This window comes from Muntiacus reevesi, chromosome 6, assembly GCF_963930625.1.
Source record: "Muntiacus reevesi chromosome 6, mMunRee1.1, whole genome shotgun sequence".
Taxonomy (NCBI): Eukaryota; Metazoa; Chordata; class Mammalia; order Artiodactyla; family Cervidae; genus Muntiacus; species Muntiacus reevesi.
This window is the reverse complement of record NC_089254.1, coordinates 74,138,025-74,148,776: the sequence shown is the minus strand read 5'-3', so window position 1 is coordinate 74,148,776 and position 10,752 is coordinate 74,138,025.

Below are 10,752 nucleotides of genomic sequence, written 5' to 3'. Positions count from 1 at the left end.
GGGCCACGGCAACAGCCCCTGGGCCAGGAGGCCTGTTCTGTTGCCTCGGGAACAACCCACCTTTGTGGACTTTTCAGGGCTGTTCTCCAGGCCTTTTCCAAGGTCTTACTGCTTTAGAACTTGACTTACTCACGTCAGTGTTCTAGCCAAGAACAAAATCTTGTGTTGAAATTGAGGCTCAGTTAATTCTTTTAAATGTTTCTTCTTTTTAAAAAGAAGACCTTCCTTCTTTTTAAAATCATTTAACCAACCAAATCATTTAGAAAGACGTACTTGAGATAATTTCTTCACACTTTCTAGCCTCTCATTGGAATAGCATTCATCACATTGCGGGCAGTTAATAAAGAGTTATTCTCTGTTTATGTCTGATTTCGATTATTTTTCCATTTTCTATGTCTGTCTTCATTCACCTTTGCCAGTGAACCTCTTTCCCCAAAGCACTATAATTTCACTACTCAGCCTTATCATCACTTGCTCCTGGCCTTCCTTCCATCCTTGAGGTAATCTGGAATTAATATAGTGTTTTGTTTGACTTTGTCTCCTACTATCCTGGTATGACATTTTCTGATACTTGGTGACACAACAGAAGGGTTGCCCATCATGCACTCTGTGATGTTGGATCTGGATAACTTTCATTACTTGGTGTTATCTGGCCCAACAGGACAATAAACACAGATGAATAAGAAGGTTGAATCTGAAAAAAGACAGCACATACCAGAAACTCTTAAAAAGAAAATGATGTTCAGGTTGGAGGTATAAGAATCACTGAGGAGGAACCAATGCTAAAATTTCCTAAGTGCATGTGTATGGTATGAGCAACTCTTTTCTAAATTTGTGAGAATTCCCATGTGTACTCAACTTCTTTTTTTAAAAAAAATATTTATTTATTTACTTATTTGGCTGGGCTGGACCTTAGTTGTGGCATGTGGTATTTTGTAGTTGCAGCATGTGAGATCTAGGTTCCCAATCAATTGGACCTGGGCTGCCTGCACTGGGAGTCCAAAATATTAACCACTGAACCACCAGGGAAATTGCCTCAACAAGAATATCTCAATGCCCTGTACCTTGTAGAATTAGCTTTTTCCGTTTCTTTCCTTTCACCTTCTAGAGCTGGATGTACCTACTGATTTGTCTATTAACTGATGTAACAAGGATTTTAATTAAGGCGATGTGGTTGGATTGTCCACACAAGGCATAGGCTATGCTTCTTGTAGATCAGTGGCTGTTTGCATACATACAGCTGTGGCGCAGCTGGTAAAGAATCTGCCTGCAATGCAGGAGACCTGGGCTTGATCCCTGGGTTGGGAAGATCCTGTGGAGAAGGGAATGGCAATCCACTCCAGTATTCTTGCCTGGAGAATCCCAAGAGCAGAGAAGCCTGGCGGGCTACAGTCCATGGGGTCACCAGGAGTCAGACACGACTGAACAACTTTCACTTTCAGAGACTTTCACTTTTCCCTCTAAAGCCCAGGAGGGTCTCCTGCCTGGCCCACACCCTGCTAACCTACCTACACACTCAAGCCCACCCTCACATGTCACCATCCTTACTCTTCCTTGGTTCTGACCCAGGCCAGGATCATCTAGTCTCCTGAAAGCATATCTGGTAGAAAGAGGGGAGAGGGAGGAAGAGAGATGATGAAAGAAGAGACAGAAGGGAAGCCCCCACCTTTCTTGTCAGCTCCTAGGGCTGCTCTGAATAGCAGCCAAAGGAAGAGAGGAGCAGGAGGAAGGCAAATGGGAATGAGAGATTCACCCCCAGAGGAAACTCCCCTGATCCCCAATCTCTGCAGCCCCATCTGCCTGCCCCTCACTTACACCTCTGGAGCCTGGCCAGGCCCAACTCCCTACCAGTGTTTGGGAACTAAGATCCCCTATGCAGCATGTACAAAAAATTATTTTAATTTTTTAAAAAACCAACTCTCTTTGCTATCCATATTTTTATAATAACATTGGGATAATTTTACTATTTAGTAAATAGTAAGAACTATTACTAAATAGTTCAATTACAAATGTTCAAATTACCATACATATATGTATAAAACACAGTGATCTTCATGTATATGACATTTACATATAATAATTTATGTCTATTACACACAGTATATATTATATATCTATCTATATATATATATATATAACATTAAACATCATCCAAAAAAAAAAGGTACTAAAGTGCAAACTATGGGAGTAGAATTATGGAATATTTTTAAGCCCGTTCTATTTTCTATGGTTTCCAGAGTTCTTATTAATACACACACTACTTTTATAATTGGAAAAATAAACATAAATATTTTAATATATGAATGCCTGCTGATGATGAAATCCTGGTTGAAATAAATCGAATAAGGGCTCTTTGAGAAAAAAATTTTCCAAATTTGCATTTTCAAAACCAGAGTTATCTGCTACTATTACAATGTTTTTAAATATGACAGAAATTTAGAAACTGTCAGAGTGGTAGAAACCTATAATTGAGACTAAAAAAAAAAGATCTCTTTTCAGGCATTATCTGTAGTAAAAAAAAAATCTATAGGAAAAAAAATCTGGCTAATTCTTAGAAAAATAAACCATTATCTAGATAGATCTCTCGAGTGACAGGAAGGGTTGCTTGGTGAAGTCTTACATTCTTGGTGAATTTCCTGATTTAAAGACACATGTACGTTTTCATCATTTCTGAAGCATATGTAATTCTAACTTAAAATCACAATGGCTCCCATCCTACCTGGCTAAACCTATGTCAAGCAGACAGTGAAAATGAGAGTGGGCAGGAGTGAATTAGGAGAGCTGGTCCTAGTCCAACCCCGGGGCCAAGGACCCTGTCCCTCCAGGTCTGTCGCTTACCCACCCAGAGTCCAGCTTCCTCACCCGAGAACTGAGTCCACCTAACTGAACACCCCAGTGCACTGCTGGGAGGCCCTGTTGCATGGAATCATCAGAAATGCTGACCTCTGATGTGGCTACAACTGCTCTATCACTCTCCCTGAGAAGTGCACAGGTCCAGGGGAGACGGCAGAGGCCCCAGGAGCAGACAGTCCTCTCAACAAGCTTTGTGAAAATGTTTCAAAGCACAGAAATAAGGAGAGCCACAGAGGGTAGCTATATCCTGAGATAGGAGGGGCTTTGATGGATGCCAAGGGAGAGACGGGAGAAAGGAAAACTTTCCTTGAAGGAACATTTGTTGGTCTCTTTTCCCAAAGTCATGGGCAGTTGAAGAAATAAAGTGACAGCATGTCACAAAGCAGTTCCTATGAAGACCAGTGAGGTGCCGCGGCGGGCCTTTGGTGTGGGGACAACTAGGACAGAGCAGTGGCCAGTGAGCCTTCCTGGTGAAGGTCCTAGAGAGGACCGCCCGGCTGCTCAGTCATGTCCAACTCTTTGTGACCCCACGGACTGTCGCCCATCTGTCCGTGTAATTTTCCAGGCAAGAATACCAAGTTTAGTTCAGTTCAGTCGCTCAGTCGTGTCCGACTCTTTGCGACCCCATGAACCGCAGAACGCCAGGCCTCCCTGTCCATCACCAACTCCCAGGGTTTACCCAAACTCATGTCAGGGGGTTGTTATTTCCTCTTCCAGGGATCTTCCCAACCCAGGGATCAAACCCACATCTTCTGGACTGGCAGGCCGATTCTTTACTACTGAGCCACCCAGGAAGCCCCTTAAAGAGGCCAGCTTAGGCCTCATTATACAGAGAATGGATAAACAGCAAGGCCCTACTGTATAGCACAGGGAACGACAGTCAATGTCCGGGGATAAACCATAATGGAAAAGAATGTGAAAAAGAATGTGTACACATATATATGTGTGTGTATAACTGAATCACTTTTCTGTACAGCAGAAATTAACCTAACATTGTCAGTCAACTATACTTCAATAAAATGAGCTTGAAAATACTAAGGCCCACCCCAATCATCCAGCCCAGCTCCTGTTTCCTCTCAGTGATTCAGAGGGGCCATGGGATGTGATGAGAGCCTGCAGACTGGGTACAGGTGAAGCTCCATAGTTGCTGCACCTGGTTCGTCAGATGATCTACTAAAATATTGTGATAGGAAGGCAGCTGGTGGGGGATCCAGGATGTATGGAGTGTGTATTTTCCCAGGTGCAGGATGGGATTTGAGCAGAGAGAAATGTGAAACCTTTCCATCCAGCACACACAGGGCCAGTCATTGCAGGGACATCCCCAAGCAAAGTGTTACAAGGTCGCTATTGTGTCTACAGAGCAAGACAAATCCCCCAACAACCGAGACTCTATAGAGGGATCGTGTGCAAATTAGGGCCAAGCACATCAACAATCATCTTTCAAAGGAAATGTAAAGTGCTCATAAGCCAAATTGCCTCCCTCATGTTTCCTGAATATCTAACCCAGATGGCTAATTGGTGAGTCCTTCCACAGCGCCTGTCTCTCTGCCCTTTTGACTTCCCTTTTGTTTATTTAAAGATGTCTTGAATAATCTTCCTAAGGAGGGATTTTCTCTGTCAGAATCAGCAGGATCAAGTAACAATCTCACAGGCTAAGGATAGAATGACTGGGTCGAACAGATAACAAAACTTCAGCAAGGAAACCCAAAATGACTTTGGTAGACAATGATTCTGAATTCATTCTAAATGAACTCTTATGGATTTTTCTCAATGTCTGTGACAAAGCAGTCTGGGATTTTTCTTCCTGTCTAGTTAAATGAAAAATAATTAATGCTCACACAAATGCTAACTTACTAACATGGCAAATGTTACAGAAACAGATGGCTACCTTGAGCCTGGCCCACAATATTTCCGAATCTTTCATGGGATTCTAAAATTTCAAGGAAAGCGAACTTATAAAATTTTCAGAAATGGGTGTCCACTGGTTCTAAAGGTGGTGATGGGGTCTGTTTTAGACAGTTTCTTGCTTTGTCCTTGTCTCAGCCTTCTTCTCATAGAGAAAAAAGGCCGATAGATACACACGGTCTTTGTTTGGCATCACAAAATGAGGCCAAGCTATAAAGTAAAAGATCTCTGGAAAGGCAAAAAATAAGGAAAAGGTACATTTCCATAGAAAGCAAACCAGTATTTTTTTCCTGTGAAGAAACTGGTCCTTTGGGCTAGGATGCCCGAAGACAGGTTTTTGGAGTTGAGATGATTAATGCTCAGTTTATCTGTATTTTAATGGGGGAGGGGGACAGTGGGTGGGCAGAGAGAGAAGGAAATACCTAAACAATGTCCATAGAGTTTCCCTCCTTTGTCATGATCATGTAGCATCTGAGATGAATATTAAAGCGATGAAAAATCAAATTGATGATAGAGAATATCCTTGAGGGTGACACTAAGAAGATCTCATTTTAGCTTTGTCTGTAAAGCTTCCATTTCTGCCCATTGGGCTAAGTGTCTTAAAGCCCAGTGTGCCTCTGAGCCTGAGCCACTGGGCCACTTAGGTGACAGAGGTGACTGGGTCCAACAAAGGACCCAGGAAGGGTGCAGGGGGCAGAGCTCACAGGAAGATGAGCCTGCTGCCCTGGGAGCCCCGTCACTGCAGTCAAGAAATGCTCTGAGCACTGGGAAGGGTCCCAACCCGGGTGGTCTTGGAACTGTATTCGGTTGACCAAAAACTTAATTTGGGTTTTTCGGTAACATCTTATAGACACTAGGCACAAGGAGCAGATGTAACTTTTAATGATTTTAGTGCTTTTCTAGACATAAGGAGGTCCATATAGTCAAAGCTATGGTTTTTCCAGTAGTCATGTATGGATGTGAGAGTTGGACCATAAAGAAGGCTGAGCACTGAAGAATCGATGCTTTTGAACTGTGGTGTTGGTGAAGACTCTTGAGAGTCCCTTGGACTGCAAGGAGATCCAACCAGTCAACCCTAAAGGAAATCAGTCCTGAATATTCATTGGAAGGACTGATGTTGAAACTGAAAGTTTGGCCACCTGATGTGAAGAACCGACTTATTTGAAAAGACCCTGATGCTGGGAAAGATTGAAGGTGGGAGGAGAAGCAGATGACAGAGGATGAGATGGTTGGATGACATCATCAAAGCAATGGACATGAGTTTAAGTAGGCTCCAGGAGTTGGTGATGAACAGGGAAGCCTGGTGTTCTGCAGTCCATAAGGTCGCAAAGAGTCAGACACAACTGAGCAACTGAACAACAACAATAAACACATAGGAGATACAAGAATCAGGCTCATAAAATCCCCTCCGGCTCTGTAATGATGTATCTGGGAAAAGAATCTAAAAAAGAGTAGATATATGTACAACTGATTCACTTTGCTATTCAGCAGAAAGTAACACAATATTATAAGTCAACTATACTCCAATAAAAAGTTTTTTAGAAATTCACCCCCCTTTTAAAAAAAAAAATGAATCCTCTCCTAAAAATATCTAACTATCTGAAGGCCTGTTCTGCTAGTTTTTCCCAGAGCACAGAGGGCCCCATTCTTGATCTCCACCCTGAGCTCCTTTCAGGGGGTATTGAGGGTAAGCGGTACAGCGGTTTGTGACTTAGTCCTTGTAGAGGCAGATGGCAAGTGCCAGTTTTTAGTTGGCAGCTGGCTGAAGTCACAGGCATTATGAATGAGACACAATATTAATTTTCAGCTGCTGGAGCAGCATAATTCATGCAGCAATCCCTCCAGCATGCATTTGGTGTCTCTATTATTTCTAGCTCAGCACCTGAACTGAGTTGCTTTCCAATTTGAATTTAAAATTTTCATTTCCTAGTCACTGTAAACACTTTAGAGAAGCTGACATTTTCAGAGCAAATGAATTTATGTTCAAGTCCTTAGCAAAACATAGTGCCTTTATACTCTAGTTGACTTTTGGTAGCCAGACATCTTAGAGTATATTTTGCTATGTCTATCTTGAAGTTGAAAACTTTTTCTTTTGTATTTTCTGATATTTTTTGTTTATTGGTAAGAAAATTTGTTCAATGTGATACATGCATGATTTTTTTTTTATTATTGAAGTATAAGTGCCAGATCTTCATTGTACCTAAAGAATTCTTTTAAGAAAAACAATGGCTTACGGCACTTGTGTTAGTTTTAGGTGTAGAGCAAAGTGATTCAGTTGCATATTATATTTTTTCAGATTCTTTTCCATTATAAGTTACTACAAGATATTGAACATAGTTCACTGTGCTACACAGTAAATCCTTGTTGTTTATCTATTTTATATACAGTAGTGCATATATGTTAATCCCACAATCCTAATTTATCCCTTTCCACCTTGGTAAACATCAGTTTTTCTATGTCTGTGAATCTGTTTTGTAAATAAACTCATTTGTATTTTGTTTTAGATTCCACATAAAAGTGATATATTATTTGTTTTTCTCTGTCTGACTTACTTCACTTAATATGATAACCCCTAGGTCCATCCATGTTGTGGCAAATAACAATGTTTCATTCTTTTTCTTGGCTGAGAAATATTCCACTGTATATACACACATATATATACACACATATGTATATAATCTGTGTGTTTTATATGTATTTACATATATATGCATATATACTTATGTGTGTTTACATGTATTTACATATTTATATTTACATGTTATATAAATATTATATATTATATGAATGTGTGTTTACATATATATATGGTATATACATGTACCACATCTTCTTTATCTATTCATCTGTTGCTGGACACTTAGCTTACTTCCTTCATCTTTTCTGGATATATACCCAGGAGTGAGATTGCTGAATCATATGGTAACTCTGTTTTTAGCTTCTTAAGGAACCCCCATATTGTTTTCTATAGTGGCTGTACCGATTTTATATTCCTACCAATCGTGTAAGGAGGTTCCCTTTTGGTCACACCATCTCCAGCATTTATTATTTGTAGACATTTTGGTGGTGGCCATTCTGACCCATGTGACATGATACCTCACTGTAGTTTTGACTTGCATTACTGTAATAATTACCAATGTTAAACATCTTTTCATGTCAGGTGTGATTTCTTTTTCAGTTCAATTCAGTTGCTCAGTCGTGTCCAACTCTTTGCAACCCCATGAATCGCAGCACGCCATCCCTGTCCATCACCAACTCCCGGAGTCCATCCAAACCCATGTCCATTGAGTCGGTGATGCCATCCAACCATCTCATCCTCTGTTGTCCCCTTCTCCTCTCGCCCTCAATCTTTCCCAGCATCAGGGTCTTTTCAAATGAGTCAGCTCATCACATCAGGTGGCCAAAGTATTGGAGTTTCAGCTTCAACATCAATCCTTCCAATGAACACCCAGGACTGATCTCCTTTAGGATGAACTGGTTGGGTCTCCTTGCAGTCCAAGGGACTCTCAAGAGTCTTCTCCAACACCACAGTTCAAAACCATCAATTCTTCGGCACTCAGCTTTCTTTATAGTCCAATTCTCACATCCATACATGACCACTGGAAAAACCATAGCCTCGACTAGACAGACCTTTGTTGACAAAATAATGTCTCTGCTTTTTAATATGTCTATGTTGGTTATAACTTTCCTTCTAAGGAGTCAGCGTCTTAATTTAATGACTGTAATCGCCATCTGCAGTGATTTTGGAGCCCAGAAAAATGAAGTCAGCCACTGTTTCCAATGTTTCCCCATCTATTTGCCATGAAGTGATGGGACCGGATACCATGATCTTAGTTTTCTGAATGTTGATTTTTTTTTTTATGTGCAAGCAAATTCTTTCTAAAATATCCTGTCTTTCTTCTCTTCTCCTATGTAATGGCATTGATTTAGGAATGGGATAAACTCAGCTGAATGAAGAAAATAATAGAGACCCAGGTTTCGTCTGTTGTTGTTGTCATCGTTATTATTTTTCAGTTATCTCAAACTTTGCCACCTGAGAACCTAAGTCCAATACTTACAGAAGAAATAACTATTCTGTCTAGCCAATGCTCAACAGATGATTATACTACTGTTACAAAGTCAGATAAACATGAAGCAACCATGGATGGACCATCTGCCCTCGCTCTCAGGAGACCAGTCAAGAACCATGCCAGGAACCAGAAGTCAGCCAGGTTACTGACCTGGATGATTGATGCCAGAGTCCAGTGGAAGCACCAACAGCCCCACTGGGAATTCCATTCCCTATAAGCACTCTGCTCCCTGACTTTACAATTTACTTTACAATTGGCCTATTTTTTTTTTTTTTTTGGTCACTTTTCCCTCTTCATTCATGTACCTTTCACAATCCACCACTCTGGTTGGCTCCCACCCTACCACCCTTGATAAATACGGAAATAAAACAACCACTCCGCTGTAGTCAAGCCATCACCTCATTCAGCTCTCAGAAATACAAAAATGAGTAGGATCTACTATTATAGCATCTCCCATTTGATGTTCTTCCTGCAGAATTTTCATTAGGGTTGTAACCTTGTTCTACTGTCACTTTCTTTTTCTTTTGAAATGATGTTCTATATTCTAGAAATCATGCAGAAGAAATATATATTCCCTACATTCAATACACATTGTGCAAAACAGAAAGAGACAGGGCACAGCAGACAACGCACAGACACCCTTTCAAGAAGCAGAAATAAATTTACTTTCTGTTCTCAGCTCGCACTGTGCCCATTTGTTTTATTTCATAGACCAAGACCACAAGAATCTTCCAAAGAAGAAATGCCAAGAGGGCTAGAATCTCACCAGATGTTGGCATTAATAATGGAGCAAATGAGAACTGATGACAGAGACATCAAATTTGAAAACAACACAAAGAATATACTGTGAGATAGCTCCCCTATCCCTAACTCTGTCTATTGCCAAATATTTCCATTTCTTCCACATTATTCATGGTAAAGTACAGAACATGTAACCACACATCACATCCAAAAATGCTCTGCTGGTGACCTTGTTTGATTCACTCCTTTTCATTGTAAATGTCTTTAGATAATAAATTGATGGTTATTAAAATCACAGAATATTTACTATGAGCTTATTTTACTTATTTACTATGAGTTTGTGTCACCACTTTGAATCAAAAAAGGATTTAAGGTGTTTATAAAGTGAGAAGGAAAAAGGGTAAACAAAGGCCAGAACTTCACCTAGAATCAGAAATGAAGTAGATCTTTAGGAATAAATGCCACTTTGAGTTTTTCAATTATTTGCCATTAGCATTGACACCCCAATCCTATACAATTTATCTGCCCACAAAAATCTAAACCTCCCCCTGCTACTCTACACTCTACCCCATAAAGACACACAGGACAGGGGTCTCAAACCTGTGTGCTCTCCACCACAGACACAGAAAATAATCCTTATTAAAATTGTTAGGATCCCTAACAATACCCACCCTGTTTGGAAACCTGTGTGGTCATGCAGTGCTATTCTCAAGGTCCTCTATTTGCCATGTCTGAATTATTGCAAGAATTACGACCAGGAGTTAAGGAAAGGGAAATAATTATTTTAGGATTCAAACAAAAATCAGAAGGAATTGGAATTCTCAAAATGAAACACAATTGAAATGCAAAATAATAAAGGGTCAAGTGATGCAAAATAAAGGGATCCAAAAGTTTGTGTGTGCAGGCAAGCACACGTGTATATAGCATATGTAGTCTATATAAATGTATAATTTATTCCAAAAAGAAATAATCAGCATGCAAACTCAAAGCAATCATATGTCAAAATACAGAAGGTATGACAACTAGCAAGGCCTGATAGTTACTAGGCCTTATTTTGTGTCAGATACCGCTTTAAATGCTATCCATAGAGTGTCTTATTTCATATCCTTATTTTACAGATAAGGAAACTAAAGCTTGGTGAGGTTAAGTCACTTGCCCAGGGCTCACACAGAATGGCAGGATG